We start from the raw sequence: 25491 nt of genomic DNA, 5'->3' as shown, positions 1-25491 counted from the left end.
TTCAATTGTTCAAATTTTGGTATTGAATAAGGTTTTTGTGATTTTGTTGAAACCCTAGAAATCGCGAATTCTTCATTAAATGGATTCAACCGAAGCTATTGTTACATATGAACTAATGATGTAAGTATCAATTTATTGATTTTGGGCATTTTACTTTGTTTTTATGTGATTTTTAGTAGTTTGTATCATGTGATGATAGTACGAAGCAATTTATGAGATTCTGATTTAATTTTGTTCATTTTCTGGTTTCTTAATGTTTTATACTCGTTCAATTAGTTTGAATGTAAATTGATCCTTGTAATCGATTTAATGAGCGTGCCGATTTTAGTTTAGTAACAATTTTGATAGTGAAATCTATGGTTGCGGAAATATTGAAGATAGAATTTACTAAAGTATGTTTTGACTGATAATTATGGTCGGAAAGTGTTTACCAATGGTTTACAGTATACATTTTGTCATCGTAAAGTTTAGAGTTTGAACAAAGATGACTTGACTTGGCGAATATTTATGATCTCAATTGCAATGATATGTGTTTATTGTGTATTTCTGAGACTGGTAAATGGTTGGTATTAAATGGTAAACTGCTTGCATTACTTGATCCGAGTAAAGGTTTTTATAGACAATATCAAGGAGGTACTCGTTTTGATGGTCATGTTGTTAGAGCTTGGGATTGCAAAATGAGTTTGGTTTCAATTGTTCTTGAATAAGTATGACTAGACGAGTCTAGTCTTTAGTGTGTACTCTTGCCCGGAAATAATCGTAGTTGGTTCAGGCAACATTTTATGGCTAGGTGTACCGATGAGTTGCTCTAATGGTAGTATTTACTCAGTTTTTGGAGTTCCAAATGGAGTATTGCCAATTTACTACTAGTCTTACTTTGTTTTTAATATTAGAAGTTGTAAGGAATTATGGATTAGTGGTAATTTCATTTATATGTCCTATATATAATATCCGTTTTAATGTAGAATTAAGATGTTCAGCCTTACCAACGCTGAGATTAATTTGCTTTATGTTTTGCATGGTTTCATTGCATTGATGATTGATAAAAGATTATATTAAGATGTTCAGCCTTACCAACCCAATTTCAAAGGAAAGGTGAATGAAGTTAAAGAGAGAAATAACTCAAAAAATAGTGATCAAGAAGTGAGATTCGGAGTACCAAATTCATTCATGGATAACAGCGGCAAGTACCCTTGTTCTGAAAATGTGTCTTTCTGATCGGTGATTTGGCAGAGTTCCAATTAGAGAATGCTGATCAGGCAGAGCTTCCCTTTTTCAGAGATCATGTTTTTCCGAAGGCAATAGTTAATTTAACATCGTCAGAGGACCTTGATCTCCAGGAAAAGGTACCCCTTTTAGTTTTGTTATTTGTGAATCTGAATCTGTAATGTGCTTGTTGAACATTCACACCCCAAATTTCTTTCTGTTTTTCGCTGTCCAACATTGTCTAGTTAAATGCCTGAACATAACATTCTAATTTTGAATGATTCTTAATGGAAGAAAATTACGACAGGGGTAAACTTGCTTATTGGAATAAGACTTGCAAATTTTTCCATTAAATTCAAGCATAACATTTAACATGTCCTTTATTACTGTATTATGATATCAATTATAAATTTCCTTTTCTTGTGAGTTATAGTATTCGGAGGACCATCTATGTGATATTCTGTAAACTTATGAATTTGAGGTGTAATTTCTGTACAAATGCAACTGAAGACAGTCTGATTTTATTTCAAACATTTTGGTGGTTACCTTGGCCTTTTGTAATAACAGTTAGAAGTCTTCTTGCATGAGCATGATTTGAAATTGAAATATTAAAAGCTATCATTGGCATGTATTGTTATGGGTTTTATATTAGTCTTTATAAAAAAAAAATCAGGTGCTTTAACCGGTGCTATTAACGATAGGTAAAATTTCTCCGCGAAGGATATATTAGAGTTGAGCCTTAGCTTATTCACTCATACCTGGAACTATTGAATTAAAAATTCTAGTATCATGGTTATTAGATGTGGGCTTCTATTATGCTACTTATACAAGTATTAGTTATAATTCTTTCAAAAAAAAGTATTAGTTATAATTGAACAACTTGGTTGCTTCCAAGTAGCATCAATCAAAAAATTAGTGCCCCCACCCTACCCCACTGTCTTCCTTCAGAGGGGTAACTAACCTTCGTTACTGATTTTGCCACCATATACTTCACATATATCTAGCAATTCACAAGCCATCAACAAATTATACAAGTTTTGGCTGACCTCAGTTTAATTTTCCTAAAGTAACTATTTATGTATTACAGGTACTTTCGACATGCTTCTGGAGAGATATTTGACATATCGCAGGAATTGGCTCAGTTTGTATCAATAAACAGGTTATCCTTGCTGCATCCTTTCCCTTAATCTTATCCATACATCAAGACATGTTATATGTTGCTGCTATTAATTAATCTGTTGATGCTCCTATCCCAGTGTCCCTTATGTATGCCTTGTTGGATAATTTGTCTCCTTGTGATGTCTGTAGATTACAAATGTTACCATTGGAAAGGACATAAATCTGTTCCAAATGAGCAACTAGCTATTGCTCATTTGCTAAATGAGCAAAAAATTTATTGCTCATTTGCCAAATGATCAAAGAAATATTTGATTATTTACAAATGAGTAACTAATTATTTGCTCATTTGACAAATGAGCAAACTTATTAGTTTGCTCATTTCACAAATGAGCAATGAGCAAATAAATGCTTGTTGATTTAATGAATGATTAAATAAATGTTTTCTCATTTGACAAATGAGCAACTAAGTTTTGCTCATTTTTTAAATTAACAAATAAGTATTTGCTCATTAGACAAATGAGCAACTAACTATTTGCTCATTTGCTAAATGAGCAGATAGTTTTGGCTCATTTTGTCAAAAATTAATATTCATTCTTTACTAATTTTTCAAAAATGAGCAAATAATGTCAAAATGAGCGAATAATTTGTTAAATGAACAATTATTTTTTGCTCATTTGTCAAATGAGCGATTAATTTTTGCTCATTTATTAAATGAGCAAATGATTATTGCTCATTTTGTCAAATTAATGCTCATTTGTGAGTGTGTTTGTATGTTTTAAATACGTTAGCCTACTAGCTCAAGGGTAGAGCATTGTGCAAATGCACAAAAGATGTGGGTTCGAATCTCACGTAGGTTCATTTATGTAATGTGGAGACACAAGTTTGTATGAGAGTTTAATTATAACAAAGTTTATATAGTTATAAATCATTTCAAACCATTTTTTATCTCATATAATTTAGTACGAATTTGATTTTTTACAACTTAGAGGTAGCGGTTTCTCCATGAACCCTTACCTTTTCTCCGGGGTTTTTTTTTTTTTTTTTTAATTTTTTTGCAGCTTTATTTTAATTATAATATACTAAAGTTTGAAATGTAACAAGATTAATATATATATATATATATATATATATATATATATATATATATATATATATATATATATACTCCCAATTACAATAATGTGTATCTCGAAAAATTTCAACATTCTTCTCAAACCTACGGAGATACAAAGAACTATATATATCTATACGAGTATATGACTATCCTAGCTGAATGCAAATGAAACACTGCTCAAAATAATAAATGCTGAATCAGGAAGCAGAGAAGAAAGGAGAGGCAATCTCTAAGAGGTGCAAGAGAATGAGCTTCTCTTGAAGGGGATGATGGACTTGGAGTTGGACTAGTGGCAGGCCTTGCCATCTCCTTTGAGTAAGCATAGTTGCAACCGCTTGGGCAAACAACTCTGTAAACTCCGGTGCTGGTTAGATTGAGAACATCTTTCTAGTTGTCCTGCGCAAATGAATATATGTATCCCATAGCTGGAAGTGTAGTTCCTACAGCATTGCACTAAAGTGGTGAGTCTTTTACACAACTAAACGACATTAATTGTTGCTGTGCTAAGGTTTTCACAGTTTGTTGGATTCTCAGTAGTTGCCCATATATTATTACTTGCATATAGATTCCCATACAAGTACCTGAAACATCAACAGTTATGAACTTAATATGCATGATGACAGCAGTTCTATTTGATTTTTTTGTGATTCCAATTCCAATCAATGCAAATCTATTCACACCCAAATCAAGCGAAAATAAAAAACAAGATCTAGAAAATAATGAAATCAAAGATACATTAAAAAACCAAAATCATACCTAAAGAAGAACAATTGCTCGTCTATCACTGCATCATTGCAACTAAAGCATAGCTTAGCTAATAGTTAACAAGTATAACACAAGCTACTGTTGGGCTAGCGTGATGAAGATTAATACAGATGCTTATGTGTGTAAAGGAACTGAGGTTGGGGTTATAAAGATCGAGAAGGAATTATCCAGTTCTAGACAAATATATCAGGTCAATCAATATATGTATAACAAAGACATGTCTAATATTTTTAGAAAGTAATTGATAGTAAGCTGCCTTTGACCTCTATGATTGAGTTTGTTTGGTTTTGTGGTTTCCCACTTTAGAGACAGGAACTCAAAAAAAGAAAAGAAAAACAGATTAACTAAAGAACAATAGAATTATACTATGAAACTTGTTTTGAATGCCTTTCTCACCAGTTTCACACGGTCGTAAAACACAGCCAGAGGCCTTTAATTTGCAACAGATACTTTGGAGCTACTGAAACATCAAAGGGAAAAATGAAATCAAACAAATAAGTACATCTTGTCAATTCATAACTTTGTTTCCTGTAAAAAACTGAGCCCCCCCCCCCCCCCCCACACACACACACACACAAAACCCCTAGAATCTAGAGTTCAGAAATTTCATACCCATGAAGCTATTAAACCCACTCTTTCCCTGAATAACTTGATTCTCCTGCATGTGAAAGATCAAGACACAAAGTAATTAGGTAGAAGCGAGCTGCATCCATTACATGAAAACCAAGCATCTAATTACATAAAACAACATATATGAGCAAGCAACTTCTTTTAACACCAGACAAAACCAGTAGTATACTAAACATATGAGATTAGATCCAAAATTTCAGATGCCAAAAACATTTAATTCTTCAATACATCCTAATGCAAAAAAAAAAAAAAAAAAAAAAAAAAAAAAAAAAAAAAAAAAAAAAAAAAAAAAAAAAAAAAAAAAAAAACTGGATAACACCATCTACGAGTTAGAAATGGCAAGAAAATGGCACTTCTTGGAATTCCACATAATAGCTTCCTCCAACAATTCCACACTTCACCATCTCTCATTGCTAGATTATGCAATACAATTATTTAGAAAGTTAGCCTACATAACATGTTTATAAGCTGATACTCATAAATAACGACCAAGTCCAAATTGTAAGGAATTAACAAAAGATCATACCACACGTACACAGAAAAATAGGAAACAGAAAATTCATATTAATATAGAAGGCTAAAGTATTATAATGAAGAAATATAATAATTCAATTAGGATATAGTCATACAAATCAAGAAAGAAATTGGGAGACCTAAAATTGGCTAAATAGGCAACATGAATGGCAGTAGAAAATGAGCCAGGGCTTCACAGACAATTACTTCCTGAACACTTGAACAACCAAGAAGCTTAAACACCACCACATACAGCAACACGTAGAAAAACCAAAAACACCACCACATACAGCAAACAGAAAAGTGAGGAAACCATCAAACTTGTAAAACAATTTCAAGTAATTTACATAAAACAACATGAATGCCAGCAAAACTAAATTAGGGTTACTAATACAGTTTCGAGTGGTAAGAAATTTCTGGAAACATAAACCCCTAAAGTAACAACAAGAACGCAACAATGACACTCAAATTTAAAATAACAACACAAGAACGATTGTACCACAACAACACAGCTTATTTTGCTCATTTTATAGTTGATCATTTTTTTTTTTTTTGTATTTGCTCATTTTAATTCTTTTTGCTCATTTTAATTATATATGCTCAATTTACATACCTTCAATTGAAATACTCAAATCGAAAATTTCTCATTGAATTTTAACGAATTTAATCGAATATTTTAACGAAAATTATCCAAAATTTTAACGAAAATAATTCGAACTGAAATCAAATACTAAGATTAACATGCAATTGAAAAATATTTTGTAAATTTTGATGCTAAGATCACTCATTGCTAAAATTTTAACGAAAATCCAATATTCAAACCATGAAATTCGAAAATATTGACAAAAATTAAGAAAATTACATTCGGAAAAAACTAACATAACTTTTGTTGATTATTTACCTGTATATTCTATGAAGCTAGTGATTCTTGTTGCTGCTGAAATCTGACAAAAATCGGACGGAATTGTGTTCGAAATTCTTGAATCTCATTGAAATTGAAGCTCGTAGTTCTTTGCTCTGTTTTTCTGAGTAGCAGCAGTATATCGTTTGATATCAAAAGTTTGGATTTATTAGAACCGTTGATATCGTTTGATCCTAAGGCTTAGATTTCTCATATATTAGGAGTGTTCTCACATAAAGGGTGGTTCTCACCGGATCCCGACCCTATATATATGTATATATATATATTTTCATATTATTATGTGAAGAAGTAACACACAAGGGGAAGAAACAAAAAAAAGGCATTTCTTGCTTTCTTACTTTAAATGTTTCAAGGCGTGTTTTTCATGTTCCCACTTGAAGCTAAGTAAAAATTTTAATTTCTTGTTCGAAGTATCAATGTATACTCATGATTCATGTCATGAACTCATCAAGTTTATAAATTATAATTAGAAGCTAATTGGCATCAATAAAGAAGAATTATACATATGGAATCCGGTCTATCCATCCTTATTAGTGTGAAAATTAGATAATACACCCGGGTGCACCATGCTCATAGTGCACCCGGGTAAACAAAAAAAGGCGGAAAGAACATGTAGTGTTTGATAAAGAACATATCAATGTTTGACAAAGAACATACCTTTAATATGTTCTTTGAGTGTGATCAGTGTGTTCTTTGAGTAAAATTATATGTTCTTTACATTATAACTTTTGTTATTTAACATATGTTGATAAACATATATGTTTTTTTGGGTTTAATAATACAAAGTATGTTCTTTGAATTTGGCGTGTATGTTCTTTAAGGTCGTAGTGATGCCAAATTCTACTTTTATTATCATATGTCATATTTAAATTACTTTTATTATCGTATATTCTTTAAGTTTGATTAGTGTGTTATTTAGGTATTAACTATATGTACTTTACAATATAAATTATGTTCTTTTAACATATGGTATTTTGAAATTTGATATTGAAATCTTAAATTATTTTTAATTGAAAATAATATTAGAGTAAAAAAAATAAATTATTATGGAAAATTGAATTTTTTTTGGAGAGATAGAAAACTATTTTTGGGGAAATGATATCTTTGGTAAGGATTTTTTAAGAGGTGATCAACATTGGCATGACTCGCATCCCGACCCGATCCGGCCCGAAATAGGGTGGGATTGGGCAAACCTAAAATTGCTTTTTTAGTTAAAACTCAAACCGGGTTAGAAAAAAGCCCGAAAACCCGCTACTTTTCTACGGGTTTGGGCACAATAAATTATGATATGGCCCGGCCCTACTAGATTTTTTATCACCTCTAAATTTTTTCCATTAATAATGTGTAATTTTTCAGAAAATTTAATTAAGTTTTAATCTCGTTCTTTTTATTATATCTTTATGTTCTTTGGTAATGCATGTTTTTGTCAAATACAAACATGTTTTTTATCAAATACATGTATGTTCTTTATGAAACACAAGATGTTCTTTCCGCCTTTTTTTTATTTATCCGGGTGTATGATGAGCACTGTACACCCGTGTGTATAAAACACGGATTATATTAGTGAAGCTAATTAACAATGTGCATCCCTATCATTTTTCTCCCTACATTAATACTCCCCTAATTTTACCAATTGGTTGTTGGTATAGTGGTGATTGAGGCTACATTTGGTAGGGAGGACCGCGTGTTCGATCCCCCGCAACAACAATTGGGAGGGGACTAGAACCTAACCACCCAGAACTGTGATCCTCAAATCCGGATTAACTCAAAGGGTGAATCGGGTAGAACACCACCAAAACAAAAAAAACAAAAAAAAAAACAAAAAAAAAATACTCTCCTAATTTTTATAAATTTTTTAGCAGATGCATTACGACATATTTAAAGTGTACCTAAGAGGATAAGTGTATTATTAATTTTTATTTGACATTACATTTGAAAATCACCAAAATAACATGTTAACTATTTTAAAAGTACAATAAATGTACCTCTAATCAAAAATATATATATATATATATATATATATATATATATATATATATATATATATATATATATATATATATATATATATATATATATATATATATATATCCAAGTGCATAGTAGAGATGCTGCTAATCTTTACGTGTTAGCACCATGATAACTTAGCTGGATTTTCTAGAAGGAGTAGTGTATCTCCATATAAGAATGAATGAATCACTCATTTGCTTTAGTAGACTATGATAGATCATGGCATGATCTTAAATTCTCTATGTTAGATAGTAAAACACGTAACCAAATCCACAATCATAAATCATGTTACTGCAAGACTAGATTTTTTTCCCATGCCTTCATGTCTCAAATGATTTCACTATGATATCACACGTTCACACCTTAAAATAATCCAACCTAAAACGCTGCGTTTAAGCAACTATACTAGCAAAACGACACAAAATAATAGCTTCTCTGTCACAAAGATCTTCAAAAATCTGGCTTATTTTTAAGTGGCCTCATAGTATGACGCGTGGTGGAAAGCCGTAAATAGTATTCCGTAGTAAGTATTTTGTGGGTCCCACATTTTTATTTTATTTTAAATATTTTTTACTTAAAGTGATAAGTTGATAAGCATTTGGGCCGTTGGACACCCTGGCATATGGACCACTACTACCCTGCTACTACCATATAGTCGGCTATTAGTGGGCCCAATTTAGTATGACCAAACTCCGAATACGTCCAAAACATACCTTTTTGAAAATTTCTACGAGTATCTACAATTATTGTCCTCTTTTAACAACAATATTAGGGTGATGAGAGTGAAGCGTACCTTTTTTGTTTAGGTTGAAATTGTGGTGATGGCAATGATGAATTTGATGAGAAAGAGGGTAGAATTGGATGTGTATATTTCAAAACAAAGTCATGATTACTTGATTAGTGAGATATGGAGAGTTAACTTTTTATATTACTAGAATAGGTCTCGTGCCATATACGATCATTATACTACATTTAATTAATAAAAGAAAATAATTATATTTAAAATAAAATAGATAAAATACAACTATAACATATTTATTCTCTTCTTATTTTGCATATATAATGAAATGAAATATAACAAAGGAATCGATTAGACAAATGAGTATATTTAAATTACATGTTAGACGACCATATAGGTGTTTTAAAAATTCAATGATAAATTAGTATCAATTTTCTTTTTATTAACCAAATAAATATTTAAAATTATATATGTATTACATACACCTAATTTGCAGGGATTATAACTCCGATTTAATGATATTTGGTTAATTTTTTTTCCTAATATATGAAAGTATTGGAGATACAAATAAGAAAGAATTAAATTTGAATTAGTCAAATTTTCTTACATGATTACATGCATAGATAAATTGTTTATAATGTTACGCTATGTTGTTAAACTCCCTTCGTTTTGCTTTTCATTCGTATTAGAATTAGGCGAGAAACCAATTATAGTATTAAAAAAAATAATCAAAATGTCTGTTTTACTATAATAATACTAATAATAATAACAATAATAATTTTGTGTAGTATGATTTTATTATTTAATAGAGTCATCATTTTAAATATTGATAAAAATTATCTTATTTAAAATATGATGTATTAAAGATGACACACAAAGTAATATTTATTATGATACATTGTCCTATTATTAAAAGATATGGGATACGAACTAATTGACATAAAGGAAAATATTTATTATAAAAGATGCGTATAAAAGATTTGGAATAATATTATGATAGTTATATTATACTAAACTTCTCAAAGAATATTTTAGCAAAAAAGGAAAGTGGTGTTTTTGGAGGGAAAAAAACTACATTAAGAATTGACACGTGTCATTGCTGGTGTCTGTTTTAGTATTATGTTATTGATTAGTTTAATATGATTTGACTATTTTTATTTACATGTTAATTTGTATAAATACAGTGTATGAGAGATAACTAATAAAAATATACAAGATCTATGGACAAAGTCAGGGGGTTTTGACAAGGGCTTCGGCCCCCTTGTGGCTCAATTCCGCCCATTAAGAGAGAAGGTAAAGGTTGTGTTCAGCTTGCCAACAAGTTAAGGGAGAAGGCAACCTCGACCGCGATAATTTTTTCATCCCTATCTTTGCCTCTGACGAGATCTCAACTATATACATTTGTAGTATACAAAAGTACTAGGTTGTAATTACGAAGTAGCTAATTCAAATACTTTAATGTATATATATATATAAGAAATATGTTAATTTTAAACTAAATATTTATTAAGGTTAAAACTACTCCGTATTTAAAAAGTAGATTGTCAAGTTTTGGCTTATTTGACATTTATATTCCACATACCTAAGTACTTTTAGTTTTCTAATTATTTATTTTAACTCGGATAATATTAAATTTTAATAAGAATGAATATGGACCGTTCTATATTAGTTTTATCCAAAACAATTAAAGCTTTTATTTACAATTTGCATTGTGACAAATAATTCTCTATCAAGGGAAACATTTGTGATAAGAACAAAAATCTATTAAGAGTTAGGCTCCTATGATAACTGTATATCTAAATTTGTTCTAGTTTTTTTTTTTTTTTTTTTTTTTGGTAGCACATTATAAGGAATAAAAAGCTTTTGCCCACACGTACACGGAAAGAACCTTTTGATATGTTGTTGTACTTTTCAACTAATTCTTAAGCATGAGTAATTGAGTATACAATATATTTCTCATCAAAGAATTAATTAGAAGTGTATGACAGAGTATTAATTTTACACAACAAAATTATTTTCTCACAACTTTTCAAATAAGAAATCAAATAGAAGGAAAATTAACCAATTATTATACATACATATGTAAAAAAGCTAATCATCAATTTTTTCCCTGAATAAATCGTTTTAATTAATTCAATTCATAGTTGAATGAGTTCAATCAGCTCATCCAATATGGAGTACATCAGACATAAAGCGTTGTTCGCTTGTTCTACTCGATCTTCTATTCTTCATGGTACGATTCATTAAAGTGAATGAACATAAAACTTACACAATATAATTACATCTAATCATTTGTTAAGCAATTGAGTAGTACTAGTAAATATCAAAAGTAAATAATTAAAGATAGCCGTACAACAAAGACGGGGAGCAAGCTAGGATGATAGAATTGGAGTTATTGAACAAAGAAAAGCTAGTGAAAATGACTAATTAGAACAAAGTTAAAAATTTAGAAGAAGAGCAAAACATGGGAACACCCACGGATTTGACTTTAGGAGTGGTTAGGCTTTATAATTTCACATGGATATAATTAAGTAGGATTTCAATTCTACACTAAAAAAGATTGGGTGATTCACGAGCTTTGTCCTTTGAGAGGCCCTCATCTTTCCAAGGTTCACCTTTACATCTTAAATGCCTCTCTTTTCTAACTATCAAGGGCCCCTCTTACTCCCTATGAATGTGATGTTTAGGGGTGGGACTTTTCAAACTGAACCGTAAAACCGTCCGTTACCGAACCGAACCATCACGGACCGAACCGTTTATAACCCGCTAATTTTAAACTGAAAACCGAACTGAACCGTATAATGTCAAACCGAAACCGAACCGAACCAATTAATGTTAACCCGTTACGAACCGTAAACCAATAACAAACCAAACCGTTTATAAACCGAAACCGTTTGAACCGATTAATCTTAACCCGCTAACTGTTTAAACCGAACCGTTTATAAACCGAAACCGTTTAAACCGTAGGAAAAACCGTTTAAATCGAACCATTTACAACCCGCTAACCGTTTAAACCGAACTGTTATAACCCATTAAACCGTTTAAACCGAACTATTTTCAAACCGCAACCCGTTTAAACCAATCCGATTACAAACTATTTAAACCGAACCGTTTACAACCCGTTCCATTCAAATTGAACTATTTACAGCCTTTAACAATTTGTTAGAATTCCACGAAATATATTTGATGTTTAATGTAATTTAACAGTACAATTTTTTTTACATATAATTATTGATTTAAATTTGTAAATTTTTTTGCTATTATAAAATTAAAATTATATTCTTGTATAACTAAATTAGGAGTTATAAATTAAATAAAAAAATGAAAAAATTTGGCCACCCACCCACCACCGTAACCCACCCTAACACCACCCCCGCCGTCACCCCAGACCCACCCTAACACCACCCCCGCACCCACCATAATTACCGTAACCCACCCCACCCCACCCCACCACCCACCGTAAATAAAAAAACCCAGACCCAAACCTTACCCCACCTCATCCACCACCGTCACCGTAAATAATAAAAACCCAGACCCAGACCCATACCCCACCCCACCTACCACCATCACCGTAACGTACCCCACCCCACCCCACCCCACCCCCCTTAACAAACCCCACCCCACCCTACCCACCACCGTCACTGTAAAAAAAAAAAAAAAAAAAAAAAAAAAAAAAAAAAAAAACCAAACCCAACCCCAACCACACCCACCACCGTCACCGTAACACACCCCACCCCACCCCATACAAAAAAATCGAAAAAAAACCCAAACCCACCGTAACCCCACCCCACCTACCCCCACGAAACCCAACATCCTCGAAACCCCCCAACTCACTTTAATTGCTCACCCACCATAAAACTCCCTCCCTTCCTCGAAAAATCCTCCCTCCCCACCCACCCGAACCCAGTCTAACCGCCGCCGCACCCACCCTAACTCGGCCCCCTCCGTTGCCCACAACTTGAAAAAAAATTAAAAAGAAAAACAAAAAATAAAAAAAGGAAGAACGAAAACACCTTATATATTAATCCTGAATTTGGCCTCGAATTTGGTTTTAAAAGGCCAAATTCGATCATGAAACAACTAGATCTAGAGTTTCGTGGCCGAATTTGACCATAAAAACCGTCGTGCGTGGTGCCGGTGGACGGAGACGGAGAAACGAGATGGAAGAAAGGAGAACATAGACGGAAGAAGGGAGAAGAAGGAAGAAGAAGAAAGGAAGAAGGAAGAGGAGATGAGAGAGAAAACGAGAGAGCAATGAGCATATTAGCAGCCATGGCTTCAAAAAATTGATAATATTACAGAAGAGGATTAAGAAAACGAGAGAGAAATCAAAAAGAGTACTAAAGAGACGATGGTAAGAGTGATCTGATTGGTGGAAAAGAAAACACACAGATCGTGAATTGGAATGTGTGCGATGATAGGCCGTTAGATGACATGCAAATCAATGGCTGATATTTAATATAAGACGGTGACACGGATCATGGGATAATGGATTTGGATAGTATGTTTTTTTTATTCATAGCTACGTACTAATAAAAACACTACTGTACTCTTAACTTTATGTAACTTATAAATTGTAAGAAACACAAATGTTTGGAAATTGGAATTGATTCAATATAACATATTTAATGTATATTAGTTATATGTATATCAGTATATGTAATAAATAATAATGTATGGTACGATTGGTATCATACTATCATTGGTATGTATAGATAATCGATAAATGTATCTGATTATTAAAACTTAAAACAGTTGATGATCGATCTAATTGAATACTTCTACTTCCCCACCCGTTTTCTTTAACTTGCAAGTTGCAACATATATATGTTGCAGCCTTGTAGGCACGTAATCTTAAAAGGTGATTAGAGAGGGTAAGACAACAAAGTAATTCAGCAATATAACTTTAACACCAAAATTATGGAATAGTTACAAACAATTGTCAATTATTACTTTATTAGACTAATGGGAAATTGAATAATCGTGATTTTAATTAAACATCCAAATATAGTTCCGTAACATTAAATTATTAGTTTATTACAATATCAATTATCGATTTATCGTATTCAAAGTACCAATTCATCAAATCATGGTTATGACGCGATCTTTAAAACAATTAAAACAAGAAGATGATAGCCTGATAATATTTGATAATGAAACAATAATACATTAATACCTTATAAATTTGTAATAGACTAATATTTAATAAACAACAACAAGACTATAACCAAATTTGAAACATAACACATTAACATGATATAGAATGAATGAGAATTTCTGTAATTCTATATAATCTGATATCTGAATCGATTTATCGTATTCAAAGTAGCAACTCATCAAAACATGGTCATGACACGATATCTAAAACAATCCAACAAGAAGCTGATAACCTAATAATATATATTTAATAATGAAACAATAATACATTATAAATTTGTAATAGACTAATATGATAATATCGAATAAACAACAACAAGAGTATAACCAAACTTGAAACATAACATATTAACATGATATAGAATAATTGAATAAATGAAGATTTGTGTAATTGTATATAATCTGATGTCTGAAAATAAAGTGACGAAGTCCCAACTTTATATAAAACGAAAATAGCTAACCGGTCAAAAATCTCTTAAAACCCAATTTCTACTCGATCCATTATTTTTTTCACCAACCTATGCCGACCCGCTAATGAAATGGAAATACTAGTCCCAACTTGATATAAAACAAAACACGCTAACTGGTCAAAATCACTTTTTAGAACTCGATTTCAACCCGATCCAATTTAACCGATTACCAAACTAACCCGAACGATTTTAGCACCAAACCGAGTATAAACCGAACCGATATGAATCGAACTAGCATTAACCCGGGTAAACCCGCCCCTGAACCGACCCATTTCAAAATAATCCGTTCATGACCCGAACCGATATGAACCCGGACCGACGTTGACCCGGTAAAACCGCCCCTGAACCGATCTGTTTCAAACCGGTCAGATCATGACCCGAACCGTTTATAAACCGAACGGGCATTGACCCGGGTAAACCCGCCCCTGAATCGACCTGTTTCAAACCGACCCGATTATTAACCGAACCGTTTAAAAACTGAACCGGCATTGACCCGAGTAAATCCGCCCCTGAAGCGACCCGTTTCTAACCGATCTGATTATGACCCGAACTGTTTATAAACCGAACCGTTTATGACCCGAACCGAATTTAAATCGTACAAAAATAAACCGAAACCGAACCGACCTGTGACTAATCAAAACCGAACTGAACCGACCCGCCGTCTAAATGAAACTGTTTTAACCCGAACCGTTTCAAACCGAAACCGTTTCAAACTGAGGTCAAACCGAACTGCCAGACCGAAGTCCCACCCCTAGATGTTTGCCTTTCTGCTTTGATGAGCTTATAACTACTTGTCCTACTTCCTATATTGCTTTTGCTAAAAACAGCATAACCTAATGTTCGGGTCTAGATCAATGACGGATCTGGAAATTTTTAAATAGGGATAGAAATTAACAATGCATTATTATATCTTTGTTATATTTATTTATTGGTATTTTTCTTTAATTTGAGGCTGGGTCTCGGGTGCAAACTCGACTCTTTCAATTGAAAAGATCAACTCAAAATAAAAGGAAAATTTCCTTTTCCCTTAATATCTTCCTTTTCCCTTAATATCATCTACGTTGGCCGAATTTTGTTAAAAATGGATACGTTTGCTCGATGCGGGGTCAATATAGGTCCACCTAGTTCAATATCTTGCATATTACAGTATAGGGACAATTTTTTTTATACTAGTGTTAAAGACATAATGTATATATCATAAAACATTGTTCCTCATTGAATATGTAACTAAAAATCCCTTTAGATTTCATATGACCATTTACATTAAGTCGCATCATATTCTAATTAGTTTCAGCGTTTAAGAAAATTTTCACATAATGGTCAACATTTTCAATTTTTTTAAGTCTAATGTATCAACATTGATACATTAGTAAAAACTAAAAAGTATGCCCAAGAGATTCGCAAACACTTTAACATGTGAGCACAGTAGGGACATATATGCCTTTAAATTAATACATTAGAGCAACTCCAACGGTTGTAGCTATGGAATTGCTTGCAATTTTCAAAAGTCTCTAGCTACAACCTTGACCATTGGAGCTAAAAAATATAATTTGCTTGAGAAAAAGTTTTCAAAATTTTTGGAGATTAATATATTAAAATAATTAAATTTATAAAACTAATTGAGAAAGTCAAACTTATTAATTTAGTAGTCAATCATTGGAACACATATATAGCTACAAACAGAATTAGCTTGAAATCATATGTGACAGGCAAGCTAATTTAACAATTAGCTTACCATTGAAGATGCTCTTATACATCTAAAATAAAGTTATTTCAACAAAAATATTTCAACATCTAATGAGAACATAAGGAATATTGACTATTGAGTATATACCATTGCAACTTGTAAATATATGTGGAGGACAACCTAGTGAAACAATGTAATATCATCAAGTAGGTATTTCTTCGAATGAGAGAAATGCAAATATGTTGTGTACGTATAAACCTATTCACCCAAACATCCCCTTAATTAACATGATAATCTGCCACTAAGAGTATCTTTACACAAGTATATACATAACATAAGCTTAAGCCAGGTTCATTCCGAATAACAAATTTAAGGAAATTAAGCCTAAGTCGAAGGGCACAACTAGAGGTGTCCACCGTGCGAGTCGTGCGAGCTGGGTTAGGGTTAGGTGGGTCGCGGGTTGGGGTTTCATGACACACGGCACGACACACGTAGGGTAGGGTGGGCCGGGTCGTGGGTTGGGTCGGAGAAGTTGGACACACCAGGGTTAGGTTCGTGGGTTAGACGAGTCGTGGGTGGGTCGAGCTGGGTTTGTGGGTTAGACGGATCGTGGGTGGGTCGAGCTGGGTTTGTGGGTTAGACGGGTCATGGGTGGGTCGAGCTAGGTTCGTGGGTTAGACGGGTCAAGGTGGGTTAGTGAGTTAGGGTGGGTCGAAGGGTGGGTTAGTGAGTTAGGGTCGGGTGGGTTTGTGGGTTAGGTGGGTTAGGGTCGGGTGGGTTAGTGGGTTAGGGTCGGGTGGGTTTGTGGGTTAGGTGGGTTAGGGTCGGGTGGGTTTGTGGGTTAGGGTCGGGTGGGTTCGTGGGTTAGGGTCGGGTGGGTTGTGTGGTGTTTTAATTTTTACAAAATTAACAATTTGATGGCTTGCTCTTAATTAAGATGCCTACGTATCCTTATATTATAAAAATAAGGAATCAAAGCCAGCGTAGTTCTTATATTGTACTTCTTTTGAAATTTGGGGGGGGGGCTTGGACCTATCTTTAGAAAACTAAAATTTAATTTTGCAATTAAATTGTAATTTTCGAAAAATAAGTTGCCTACGTATCCCGAAAGAATCAAAGCCCACGTAGTTCTTAGCGTACCTGATTTAGACTTTTCTAGCCACCCATGTTTGTTGCATCATCATCCCCGGAAGCTGCATCATCCGTTGACGACTCCAATATCATCACAGGATCATCTTCATCGTCTTCGTCTTCCTTTAAACCTTGAGTTCTTCTTTCAGCTTGATCCCAATCTTTCTTACAAACACAAATTTGAATGCTTTCCGGAGTTAAGCGAGATCTTTTTTCATCTAACACTCTTCTACCTGCACTAAAAGCAGACTCGGAAGCAACAGATGAAGCGGGAACTGCAAGTATATCTTTTGCAATTCTCGCCAATATAGGAAAACTTTTTTTATGTTCTTGCCACCATTTTATAATTTGAAAGTTGTTGTTGGTCTCATGTTGATATGACAAATAATCATTAATAGCAAGTGTTGAAGAAGATGATGATGAGAATGATGTAGATGCTTTGTGTTTTTTTTTCATAACTTTATCAAGAAAACCAAATCTAGAATCGGAAGTGCTAGTAGTAGTTGGTGTTGCCAAATCAAAACCATAAATAGATGCATAATGATCATAAAGGTCTCCCAAAACAGATTTGCATTTGTTAATATATTCACTAACATCATAATCGATACTTAAACTTGTATAATAAAATTCTAAAAGATTTTCCAAACCTTCAGCTTTGACACCGGGGTCAAGAATAGCAGCAATTCCATAAATGATTGGAAATTCACTAAAATAAGTATGCCACTTACGTTTCATGCTATCAAGAACGGGACGAAGTCCATCAATCTTCATATGCTCTTCGATGGTGTGAACAACTTTAACACACTCAATTATGACTAAATGAACGTTAGGCTCATAAATATAAGAGAAAATATGAGTTGCACTATCAAAAGCATTTAAAACATCACGAACAAAAGAAGCATTAGTCCAATGACTTTCGGTTATTAACTCAGTAGGATCAACACGAGTCTCATTGTAAAGTTGGGTCAAAATATCACGATACTTTATAGCATCACTCAACAACTTGAAAGTAGAATTCCAAAGGGTAGGGGTATCAATAGACCATTGTCTTTTCTTAAGACCTCTCTCTTTACACATAGCTATGTACTTTCTTCTAACTGACTGAGTAATCCTAATCCATTTTATAACTGTTCTAATTGGGTTTAGCAATGGTTGCAACTCAGCGAGACCCTCTTGAACAGACAAATTCAAAATATGAGCACAACATCTAACATGCAAGAGACTACCACCCAACAACAAATTCAACTCGGAGTCATTTTTCAAATAGTCAATACACTTTGTGTTTGCAGTTGCATTATCAAGAGACAAAGAAAAAACTTTATTATTCAAGTGAAATTCTTTTAAACAATCCAAAATACGAACTTTGATGTTAAAACCGGTATGCCTTTCTTCCATAGCTTGAAAACATAGTATACGTTTTTGAATAAACCAATCATCATCCACCCAATGAGCAGTAATGCAAAGAAAAGGTTCGCCAAAACTAGAAGTCCATGTATCACTTGTAAAACTAACACGACCATCAAAAGTACGAAATAATTCAATCAAACCACTCCTATACTTATAATAAGAAGTTTGTGTATAACGTCTTAGGGTATTTCGGGGGACACGAGTAAATGCAGGTTGTAATGCAACTTTATTAAAATGCTCAACGTTTGCATTTTCACCGTAACTAAAAGGGTATTCATTAGCAATAACTAAAGTACTCATTTCATCAATCATTCTATCTTTATTATAAATGAAAGGTGTACCTCCGCCGGGTTGGTTCATGTATCCACCCAATTGTGTTTGGACGCCACCCCCCGAAGGACGGGGGCCATTTTCGAACAAGTCGTGTTTATTTTGCAAATGCCGACTCAAGGTTCCGGTTCCATCTCCCGTTTTCCAATTATATGACTTGACATTTGCACCTAGCGCCTTGCAAACTAGGCATGTACACGTGAACCTCTTTGGTTGACCAGGTTGCCATCCCGGGGGTGTGACCTCAACTCGTTCAAAATGTTTCCACACCCAAGAAAAATGTGCTCGACCTCTACTTTCACCGCCACCACCTTTCATAAATCAAATTATTAAAATTAATTTTTAAATGCTATTCATGAAAATAAGCTTTTAAATTTTAAATATTTTAATTATACTTATTTAAACGCATTTTTCATGGTAATTAACTAATTGTAAATCATAGAAAATTGGAAACTAAACTAACTTTATAATCATTAATAATAGTTTTTTTAAATATTCATAACAATAAAAATTTAATTAGAAATTACCTTGAGATGAAGGTTGAGATGTTGGTTGCGATGGAGGTGGCATAGTTGAACTTGATGATTGGTGGGACTCGTGGGAGAAATGTTGTGGTGGAGACGTTTGAATATTTTGCCTATCTCCTAAACCATAATCTCCATATTCATTGACAAATTGGTTTAAATTTTCCGTATTAATTTCATACGAAAAATTTGCACCACCACTCCTTTGGCTACCACTTCGACCACCACTTTGACTCCTTCCCATTCCTCCTCTTGAGCTCATTTTTTTTTTGTATGATTACTAATTATAATATGGAGAAGAACTTTTTTTTTTTTAGAATCTTAAGAATACTAATAATAATATTAAGGAGATTTTTTTTAACAAAAATATAACTCTATATAACACTTGAGAATTTGAGAACAATAAGAATTTTTAAGTAAGAGAGAAAGAAAGCTTGAATTTGTGTGGAAATTTGAGTGAAATGGAATTGGTATTTATAGGAAAAATAGAATGGATGATCATACACTTAAAAAACTAGCCGTTAGATACAAAAAACTAGCCGTTAGATACAAAAAACTAGCCGTTTTTTTTTAAAAAATGGATGTTAGGCCGTGCGGGCCGTGCGGGTCGTGCGAATTGTGCGGGCTGTGCGGGCCGTGCGGGTTGTGCGGGCCGTGCGGGTTGTGCCGGCCGTGCGGGTTGGGTGGGTCATGCGTGCGGGTTGGGTGGGTCATGCGTGCGGGTTAGGTGGGTTGGCTCGTGCGGGTTGGGTGGGTCATTCGTGCGGGTGGGCCGTGCGGGCTGGGTTGTGCCAGGTGGGTCGGGTTAGGTGGGTTCACGGGCTAGGTGTGTCGAATTAAATGAGTCAAAACGGGTTGTGCGATTTGGGTCGAATCAAACGGGTTAAACTGAGCTGGGTTGAAATGGGTTGTGTCGAAAATTTTGGACCCACGACACAACCCGGATTAAATCCGAGCTGTGCCGGGCTGTGCCGGATTGAAACCGGGTCGGACCCACGTGACCCACCAGCCGTGCGAGTTAGGGTGGGCTGGGTCCAACCCGGCCCACTGGCCACCTCTAGGCACAACATACATGAACAAAAGTAAACAATGCGCCAAATATCATATCGAACTAACCAACAGACACAACGTCATAAGACACTACATCAAGCATGTCAAAAGACATCTTTACATTCAATCATGAATTGAAGGTGTTAACCCTAAGAATCAATCAATCAAACATTTTATGTAAATCATCAATTTATACTTCATACTACCTCCAAATCTTATTATATGCAATAAAGGGGTATTATTTGTGAGACATAAAGTATTTTTATTGTACATAATAAGAAACGGAGGTAGTATAATTTTATATTACGTGCATCAAAATTTAAAATGCAAGTTGCATTGGCTAGATGCAATTACCAATAAAAGAAAAATGAGATTGACCAAGTCTTTCAATGTTGCAAGAACAAGGTGGGATTAATTTCATACTACTACGTAGTACTAGAGGTGGCCAGTGGGCCGGGTTGGACCCAACCCACCCTAACCCGCACGGCTGGTGGGTCACGTGGGTCCGACCCGGTTTCAACCCGGCACAACTCAGATTTAACCCGGGTTGTGTCGTGGGTTCAAAATTTTCGACACAACCCATTCCAACCCAACTCGGTTTAACTCGTTTGATTCGACCCAACTCGCACAACCCGTTTTGACCCATTTAATTCGACACACCTAGCCCGTGAACCCACCTAACTCGACCCACCTCGCACAACCCAGCCCGCACGGCCCACCCGCACGCATGACCCACCCAACCCGCATGGCCCACCCACCCAACACGCACGACCCGCCCAACCCGCACGGCCTAACATCCATTTTTTTAAAAAAAAGGCTAGTTTTTTGTATGTAACGGCTAGTTTTTTGAGTGTATGATCATCCCTTCAATTTTCCCTATAAATAACAATTCCATTTCACTCAAATTTCCACACAAATCAAGCTTTCTTTCTCTCTTACTCAAAAATTCTTAATTGTTCTCAAATTCTCAAGTGTTATATAGAGTTTTATTTTTGTTAAAAAAAACTCCATAATATTATTATTAGTATTCTTAAGATTCTTACAAAAAAAAAGTTCTTCTCCATATTATAATTAGTAATCATATAAAAAAAAAATGGGCTCAAGAGGAGGAATGGGAAGGAGTTAAAGTGGTGGTCGAAGTGGTGGCCAAAGGAGTGGTGGTGCAAATTTTTCGTATGAAATTAATACGGAAAATTTAAACCAATTTGTCAATGAATATGGAGATTATGGTTTAGGAGATAGGCAAAATATTCAAACGTCTCCACCACGTACAACATTTCTTCCACCAATCATCGAGTTCAACTATGCCACCTCCATCGCAACCAACATCTCAACCTTCATCTCAAGGTAATTTCTAATTAAATTTTTATTGTTATGAATATTTAAAAAAAAACTATTATTAATGATTATAAAGTTAGTTTAGTTTCCAATTTTCTATGATTTACAATTAGTTAATTACCATGAAAAATGCATCAAATAATTATAATTAAAATATTTAAAATTTAAAAGCTTATTTTCATGAATAGCGTTTAAAATTAATTTCAATAATTTGATTTATGAAAGGTGGTGGCGGTGAAAGTAGAGGTCAAGCACAATTTTCTTGGGTGTGGAAACATTTTGAACGAGTTCAGGTCACACCCTCGGAATGGCAACCCGGTCAACCAAAGAGGTTCACGTGTACATGCCTAGTTTGCAAGGCGCAAGGTGCAAATGTCAAGTCATATAGTAGGAAAACGGGAGATGGAACCGGAACCTTGAGTCGACATTTGCAAAATAAACACGACTTGTTCGAAAATGGCCCCCGTCCTTCGGTGGGTGGCGTCCAAACACAATTGGGTAGATACATGAACCAACCCGGCGGAGGTACACCTTTCATTTATAATAAAGATAAAGATAGAATGATTGATGAAATGAGTACTTTAGTTATTGCTAATGAATACCCTTTTAGTTACTATGAAAATGCAAACGTTGAGCATTTTAAAAAAGTTGCATTACAACCTGCATTTACTCGTGTCCCCCGAAATACCCTAAGACGTTATACACAAACTTCTTATTATAAGTATAGGAGGGGTTGGATTGAATTATTTCGTACTTTTGATGGTCGTGTTAGTTTTACAAGTGATACATGGACTTCTAGTTTTGGCGAACCTTTTCTTTGCATTACTGCTCATTGGGTGGATAATGATTGGTTTATTCAAAAACGTATACTATTTTTCAAGCTATGGAAGAAAGGCATACCGGTTTTAACATCAAAGTTCGTATTTTGGATTGTTTAAAAGAATTTCACTTGAATAATAAAGTTTTTTCTTTGTCTCTTGATAATGTTACTGCAAACACAAAGTGTATTGACTATTTGAAAAATGAATCCGAGTTGCATTTGTTGTTGGGTGGTAGTCTCTTGCATGTTAGATGTTGTGCTCATATTTTGAATTTGTCTGTTCAAGAGGGTCTCGCTGAGTTCCAACCATTGCTAAACCCAATTAGAACAGTTATAAAATGGATTAGGATTACTCAGTCAGTTAGAAGAAAGTACATAGCTATGTGTAAAGAGAGAAGTCTTAAGAAAAGACAATGGTCTATTGATACCCCTACCCTTTGGAATTATACTTTCAAGTTGTTGAGTGATGCTATAAAGTATCATGACATTTTGAGCCAACTTTACAATGAGACTCGTGTTGATCCTACTGAGTTAAAAACCGAAAGTCATTGGACTAATGCTTCTTTTGTTCGTGATGTTTTAAATGCTTTTGAAAATGCAACTCATATTTCTCTTATATTTATGAGCCTAACATTCATTTAGTCATAATTGAGCGTGTTAAAGTTGTTCACACCATCGAAGAGCATATGATGATTGATGGACTTTGTCCCATTCTTGATAACATGAAACGTAAGTGGCATACTTATTTAGTGAATTTCCAATCATTTATGGAATTGCTGCTATTCTTAACCCCGGTGTCAAAGCTGAAGGTTTGGAAAATCTTTTAGAATTTTATCATACAAGTTTAAGTATCGATTATTATGTTAGTGAATATATTAACAAATGCAAAACTGTTTTGGGAGACCTTTATGATCATTATGCATCTATTTATGGTTTTGATTTGGCAACACCAACTACTACTAGCACTTCCGATTCTAGATTTGGTTTTCTTGATAAAGTTATGAAAAAAAAACACAAAGCATCTACATCATTCTCATCATCATCTTCTTCAACACTTGCTATTAATGATTATTTGTCATATCAACATGAGACCAACACCAACTTTCAAATTATAAAATGGTGGCAAGAACATAAAAAAAGTTTTCCTATATTGGCGAGAATTGCAAAAGATATACTTGCAATTCCCGCTTCATCCGTTGCTTCCGAGTCTGCTTTTAATGCAGGTAGAAGAGTGTTAGATGAAAAAAGATCTCGCTTAACTCCGGAAAGCATTCAAATTTGTGTTTGTAAGAAAGATTGGAATCAAGCTGAAAGAAGAACTCAAGGTTTAAAGGAAGACGAAGACGATGAAGATGATCCTGTGATGATATTGGAGTCGTTAACGGATGATGCAGCTTCCGGGGATGATGATGCAACAAACATGGGTGGCTAGAAAAGTCTAAATCAAGTACGCTAAGAACTACGTGGGCTTTGATTCTTTCGGGATACGTAGGCAACTTATTTTTCGAAAATTACAATTTAATTGCAAAATTTAATTTTAGTTTTCTAAAGATAGGTCCAAGCCCCTCCTCCCCCCAAATTCCAAAAGAAGTACAATATAAGAACTAGGTGGGCTTTGATTTTTTCGGGATACGTAGGCAACTTATTTTTCGAAAATTACAATTTAATTGCAAAATTAAATTTTAGTTTTCTAAAGATAGGTCCAAGCCCCCCCTCCCCCCAAATTCCAAAAGAAGTACAATATAAGAACTACGTTGGCTTTGATTCCTTATTTTATAATATAAGGATACGTAGACATCTTAATTAAGAGCAACTAAGCAAGTCATCAAATTGTTAATTTTGTAAAAATTAAAACACCACACAACCCACCCGACCCTAACCCACAAACCCACCCAACCCTAACCCACGAACCCACCCGACCCTAACCCACAAACCCACCCGACCCTAACCCACTAACCCACCCTTTGACCCACCCTAACCCACTAACCCACCTTGACCCGTCTAACCCACGAACCCAGCTCGACCCACCCACGACCCGTCTAACCCACGAACCCAGCTCGACCTACCCACGACTCGTCTAACCCACGAACCTAACCCTGGTATGTCCAACTTCTCCTACCCAACCCACGACCCGGCCCACCCTACCCTACTTGTGTCGTGTCGTGTGTCATGAAACTCCAACCCGCGACCCACCTAACCCTAACCCAGCTCGCACGACTCGCACGGTGGACACCTCTACGTAGTACAGTACTATACTACACTAGACAGTAGAAAACATTGGGCCATATAGGTTATAGAATCGTTCAATTAATTAAAACAAATAAATATCAAATCAAATCAAATAAATAAATAAATATGAGTAAACAAATATAAGGAAGTATAAAAAGCAAATAATTATTACCCCTACTAGTTACAGTTACAGTTACAGTAACAGCAGCATTCAACAGAGCTGAGCTAGGTAAATTGCGCTTTTGAATGAAGTATTTCAGAATTTAACTTTGAAATATCGATAAAATAATAAGAGTAATAATAGAAAAAAAAGGCCATAATTTAATAAAT

The 25491-nt window shown here is 34.3% G+C and overlaps 1 long non-coding RNA gene across 2 annotated transcripts; it reads right to left on the bottom strand.

Moving 5' to 3' along the window:
• Positions 1-3495: 3495 nt before the first annotated feature.
• On the bottom strand, positions 3496-6471 carry LOC110719671. Of its 2 annotated transcripts, XR_002511151.1 has the most exons (4): positions 6249-6471; positions 4817-4862; positions 4601-4664; positions 3496-4020 (listed from the first exon to the last, which is right to left on the bottom strand). It is a non-coding gene; the product is annotated as an uncharacterized LOC110719671 (long non-coding RNA). The 2 variants fall into 2 exon arrangements; XR_002511150.1 differs by having other exon boundaries at positions 3496-4664.
• Between the last annotated feature and the right edge of the window lie 19020 nt (positions 6472-25491).

This window comes from Chenopodium quinoa, unplaced genomic scaffold (assembly GCF_001683475.1).
Source record: "Chenopodium quinoa cultivar QQ74 unplaced genomic scaffold, ASM168347v1, whole genome shotgun sequence".
Taxonomy (NCBI): Eukaryota; Viridiplantae; Streptophyta; class Magnoliopsida; order Caryophyllales; family Amaranthaceae; genus Chenopodium; species Chenopodium quinoa.
Note: the sequence above shows the minus strand (reverse complement) of the source record. Positions and strands in the feature narration are given on the sequence as shown.